A 5,975-nucleotide genomic window follows, 5' to 3' on the forward strand; every position below is an offset into this window, starting at 1 on the left:
CACCACTGGATCAGAGTGACAGTTAATCATCTTTAAAACAGGACTATTTCCCAGAGTCTGCTATAGACAGCCCAAAGTGGTTTTTGATCTCCTAAGGATTTCTCCTTTTTCAAATGCAGATGAAAAGATTTCTAAGAGAAGTTAAGAACCCATCCAGCCCATTTGTCCCAACATGTGAAGAAGATGGCAAAGCGCTGGCTGTACTTACCACCCAGATCTCAAATGAGTGGGAACTGGGACAGGTCAAAGGCAGAAAGCACTTCTCTTCCTATCACAGGCCAGACTTCATTCAGGTAATTGGAGAAGCTTTATAACGCTCCCTTTGATCTAGAATTAAAATAAACATCTCTAAATATGACTTTATAAAATGCTATTGTTACTGTTTCTACATATCTATGTTTGAATTAAAGGAATTCTTTTTACAGTATCACTTAAATGATGCTGATCAGAATTTGGAAAAAATCTGCATATGATACATGAAACAGTCCTGCCATCGCAATGGACAATGTTATAATGTTCCTGAAACAAAACAGATTCATATAGGTACTCTAACTGCAGATCATGCTTTGTACATTAAAAAGAAACACCTGGTTAATTAGATGTGCCACAACAACAACCCAGAGCCATAAAAGAGAGGTTGAATATGGTGGTAATGGTGGGTCAAGACAATATGATAAAGAAAATAATGATACTGTTAAGATTAATCATAATGATGAGTTGCCCACAAAAAATTCTTTATTTAATGACCAATCTCTAAAATAAAAATGTTACCTGTATATGATTTCAAAAGTCTTGTTTGAGGAAGAGCCGTATACTGATGGAATCTGATTTTTTCCTTGCCTAATTTTTTTAAAAAAAGTTAAAACAAGAAGAAAATCATCCTGGCATTGTCTTCTTTATAGGTCACCGGAGACTTAGTGCAGGAGCGAAGCGGCCCTATACCTCATTTCATGCCACATTTGCACCTAAGGCAGCCTTAGCTTCCTGCCGCTTCAGGCTGGAGATTGCACCCTCCACGCTTGGCTGAAATAAGAGACTCAGAAACAGGGAGAAAGACACACACACACACACACACAGACAGACAGACAGACAGACATAGAGAGATGGGGGGAGATCAGCTAATGAGTGAGGGCTTTATCCGAGCCTGATACCTGGGGTGGGCATCCGAGGTTCGGCGGGGCCAGCTCCCTTTTCACACTGCCCTGAACCTTTTAAAGCTGCGGCTGGGCTTGAGCCAGTTCGGGGGCATGGCAAGCCAGTGCAATAAAAATGGCTCTGTGCATGCGCAGAAGCAAAAACCAAGATGGCACCGCTTATGGCGCCTTCAGGAGAACCGGTTCAGGTGTGTGCCAGGCCTGGGTTGCTACCTGTTCCAGTGAACCAGGCCACCAAACAACTACCGGTTTGGCCGAAGCAGTCCGAACCTGTAGGAGCCCACCTCTGCCCCGCATGCATTCATAACCCCATGAGCACGCCACAACCCATGCGCATATCCGGCAAAACCCCTAAAGACCAGTTAGCTGGTGGGAGACTGTTTTTAAGTGTCACAATAAGGATAATAGCTCCTTAAGTCAAGTCAAGACCATGATGATTATATGAAGATGTTCATGTAATTTTCTTGGCAATTGTTATGAAACAAATTGTTATGGAGCATCAATTCTCTTCTGAGGGTTTCTTTTTTTTTCTCACTGTTTGCGTAACTATTCTCCATAGATCTGAGATTTGTGAGTCTCCAACCCAAGGTGTAATCAGATACAGCTCACCATAATTTTTATAAGATCATTCATGATCAACCTGATTCTGCCAATGCTGGTATTGAACAATTAACACCAATTAATTGAGGTTTTTATTATTGGATGTGCCTATGCAGGATCTTACAGCAAGTGTAAATCCCATGTTTTGAAATGGGAGAAAAGAAACTCTAAAACAATCCAGATAGGCAGAAAATGGTCCTACTGCTTGTATCTTTGATCTAAAGAGGTAAATTCAGTGGTGATGATCCAGTGCCATTGCAATTAAATAAATGCGGTAATGTCATATTCAACATGCAGAATATGAAAATTCCTTAGTTTATTGTGGACAAGGGTCTAATAATTAAGATGACTTTCCATGCTCTCTATTTATTCTAGTTTACTAGTCTCCCACTGGGTCTGTTTACCTCACAGCATCAGGCAAATATTGCATTGATGAATATGTCAATTCAGGAAAGAACTTCATGGAATAATACTGAGATGTTGGGCTTGATTTGACCAGGTAGAGATTGGTAAAGTCTGTGTTTTCATAAAGATCTAAAAAAGAAACAAAAATTGCAGGTATCATTGTAACTGTCTTTCAATTCACTACAGGCATACTTGCATGATTGTCTTAAACTACTTTAAAAATAAATTATGCTGTATTATGTCAATCATTTCACAATAATATGAGAGTAAATTTGGTGCAATGATTAAGGAATCTGACTAAAAACTTGGAGAGTACAAGTATAATTGTACAGGTACAATAACAACAACAGAGCTCAAAATTTATGTTGCTAAGTGAGATATTTGTTAAATGAGTTTTACCTCATTTTACAGCCTGCCTTCTCACAGTTAAGTGAATCACTGCAGTTGGTAAGTTAATAACATGATTGTTAAGAGTAATAGGCTTCCCCAGTGACTTTGCTTGTCAGAAGGTCGCAAAAGGTGATCACATGACACAGGGACACTGCAGCCAATATAAATACGAGTCAGCTCCAAGCGTCTGCATTTTTATCAAGTGACCATTGGGATGCTACAACAGTCGTTAGTGTGAAAAATGGTTATAAGTCACAATTAAGTAACTATAAACTAGTGGTGGGTTTCAAAATTATTTAGAACCTCTTCTGTAGGCGTAGCCTGCTTTGTCAGAGTGACTTGCCAGCCATGTGACCGGGTGGGAGTGGCTTGCCAGCCATGTGACTGGGTGGGAGTGGCTTACCAGCCATGTGACTGGGTGGGCATGGCCAACTTGTAAAATGTGGTGAAAATCACTTAACCACTCTCTTGCTTAGCAACCAAAATGTTGGCTCAGAAACTCTGGCATTTGAAGCACGCAAGTCTTAAAGCTGTCAAGTTACAAGACCCTTGCACATCTAACTCTTTAGAACCCCCCCCCCAGGGGTGTTTAAACTTGACAGCTTTAAGACTTGTGGACTTCAAGTCCCAGAATTCCTCCTCTCGCTCTTCATCTTGATGTGCGGACGGGCGGGGAGAGGAAGCTGGAACCTGTTCTAAACGGCACTGTAGATTTGTGGAACCCCTTCTATAGAAGAGGTTAGAACTGGCAGGAACCCACCCCTGCTTTGAACTGTCACTACATGAATTGTTGCAAGTCGAGGATTCCCTGTATAAGTTCCTGTCCCGGGTTAGGCACGAAGCTGGCTGGGTGACTTTAGGCTAGTCATATTCTCTCAGGAAGGAGGCAACTGAAAAACCTTCCCACAAAAACCTACAGGGATCTGTCTAAGCAGTCTCTGAGCATCAGACACAATTGAATGCAAGGGAAAAAATCATAATAATATAATCATATGTGCAAATAATCCTGATTTTTAGGGGAATAAAACTGCTCCTTAAAACAAAGAAGGCATCACACAATATGACACTCCATAAGTCATATTGAATTGTTAAATCAATTTTTTTTTAAAAAAAAACACCTATTGGCCAGTGGAGTATTTCGAAATTATAATGTTTCCTTGACAAACATGTATTTATATTGTTGACTAAATTAGTATTAGCATATTGTATGACGCTAACAGACACATGCACAAACCAACTTACTACACACCATAACAGCTTTCTGGCCTATGATTTCGAGAAGCTCCCCTTCTACAAACTCTTGGATCTGTCAAACTCCACAGGTGCAGCCACATTTTGCCCACCATTTCTAATAATTGCTGGCCACTCCAGTTGCTTCCTGCTTCTCACAGGATTACCTTTGCCATCCTTCCATTCCAGGGTCAGGAGCTTTAACCCCATATAGGCCTCCAGCAGCCTCTGCATCCCAATGGGGCTGGTGCTCAAGCGCTTAGCAACGGTTGTGGAACACAGTGTTTCCCCTAATTCCCTCAGGAGATCAAAGACACCTAGCTCACTGGCAGTTGAAATTATCTAAGAGGAAGCAGAGAGCAGGAACAAAAGCCGTGGGCAATTCCCTCAGTTCACACCCCACAAATTCCAAAATCTATTCATGTGGTTTACTGAAGAAGACATCAAGCAGGCCCACACATGTTAACCAGCCCCACCAACTATTGAACAAGCGGAGAAAAGGCATTATGTAGAGATCCATACTTTGTGGAGTCAAATCCTTTCTTCTGAATAAAGCAACTAATATTCCTTTCTTATACAGATTTGGGCTTTGCTCAACTTATTTATCAACTTATACCCATAGACACAGAGAGAGGAAGGGAGGAAGAGGGAGGGACAAAGGGGTAGGGAGGGAGGGATGGAGGGAGGGGGGAGGATGCTCTCCATGATCTGAGGAAACTAGATGTATTTATCTTGGACCTCACTTCCTAGAAGGGACCTTTCAGCCTTGAAGGCTTCTAGGACCATGACTGGTGATATGTTCAACCACCAGAAAGGAACATAGTTAGAAAGAGCAGCATCTTGGTAGAGAAAAAATGGGAACAAAAATACAGATGTCTCATCACACACTATGATTCAAACCCCAGGTTTTTAGATGTACCCTATGCTATTATTGGAGATATCCAAGAGGGGAATAAATTGAAGGAAAGAATATGTGATCCTACCTGGCTGAGGGGAAAAAAAGATCCTACATATGATATATTCCATTGGGGAAGCAAAGATTATGGCAGAAAAATAATAATGATTCTGCCTCTTCCTTACTGCCATAATAATTTGTAGAGTAATAAAATTCTTCAATGCTTTATGAATACTAATTAAACTGAGACAATAATAAATGTTGAACTTCCTATCTATTGTAGTAAACGTTGCTGGAATCCCACATTTAGTATTCAGAGTTTCCTTAAAGTAATGCAAGCAAAATTTATCAAATAAAAGGAAATTTCAAGAGTTAGATGCAATATTAGATATAGGACAAATATAAATTTTGTTGCAGATTAGAGTTAAAACATGCAGGAAAGTATACGGTCACTAGATTATTTAGTAATTTGGCTGGGAGATTTATTCATGGAGATCAATGCCCTTAGGACGTGGAAACTCTGTAAACTATAATCATCTGGTAATAAAAAAGATGTTATAAAAAACTACTAAGGAATTTACCTTATTACACCTATCATGGTGTAGTAAAATTTTATAAACTTAATTTTAATTTCTTATTGACAAAAGAAGAACATATTTAAACAAGGAAACTAAGCTGCTTGTTCAATGAAGCTTCTCTGCTCAGAAGACACAAGAAAGAATCTTGCAGCCATTTAATAGCTGACTCTTTCATTACAACATAAACTTTGTGATTCTATTGTTTTTAAACAATTAAGAAGCTGAGAAATTGAAGGTCTTTTGTATTTTCAAAGTTAGGTGTTCATATTTGAAAGTATTAACCCACCTTACCTTGACAGTTACAAATGAATTCTGGTAGCTAAACAGTATTTGAATATTTTCAATTTCTTCTAGTGAACTCATGGTTCTTGACTTCTCTTGTTGACCAAAAGGACCTTCCTTCAGCCAAAATATTTGGTATTCCTGAGTGTAAAAATGGCAAAATATACAGTCACTAGATTATCCATAAGTCCATAAAATGTCCCAGGATAAAGTATGGAAAACATTATTAAAGAGAGAACAACATCAAAAGGTTTTCAAGAGTCCTTCAGCAAAGGCTCCTGAATAAATTTAGCTGCCCTGGCATTAGAGGACAGGTGCTCTCATGGAGCGACCTGAAAACCAGGAAACAAGGAATAAGAGTAAAAGTGGAACATGTGTGCTTATATGCAGGTCTGGCTGGCACACCTTAAGAAAAACATTGCATAGCTCTAAAAAGTATAA

At 39.5% G+C, this 5,975-nt stretch overlaps 1 pseudogene across 1 annotated transcript; it reads right to left on the reverse strand.

The window, feature by feature from the left end:
- Positions 1-218: 218 nt before the first annotated feature.
- LOC309389370 (acetylserotonin O-methyltransferase-like) lies at positions 219-5,615 on the reverse strand (annotated as a pseudogene). The gene is made up of 5 exons: positions 5,544-5,615; positions 3,947-4,121; positions 2,159-2,288; positions 772-840; positions 219-327 (listed from the first exon to the last, which is right to left on the reverse strand). The product of its transcript is annotated as an acetylserotonin O-methyltransferase-like (transcript).
- Between the last annotated feature and the right edge of the window lie 360 nt (positions 5,616-5,975).

Source organism: Natrix helvetica (genome assembly GCF_964273705.1).
Source record: "Natrix helvetica genome assembly, chromosome: 3".
In the NCBI taxonomy this organism is placed as follows: Eukaryota; Metazoa; Chordata; class Lepidosauria; order Squamata; family Natricidae; genus Natrix; species Natrix helvetica.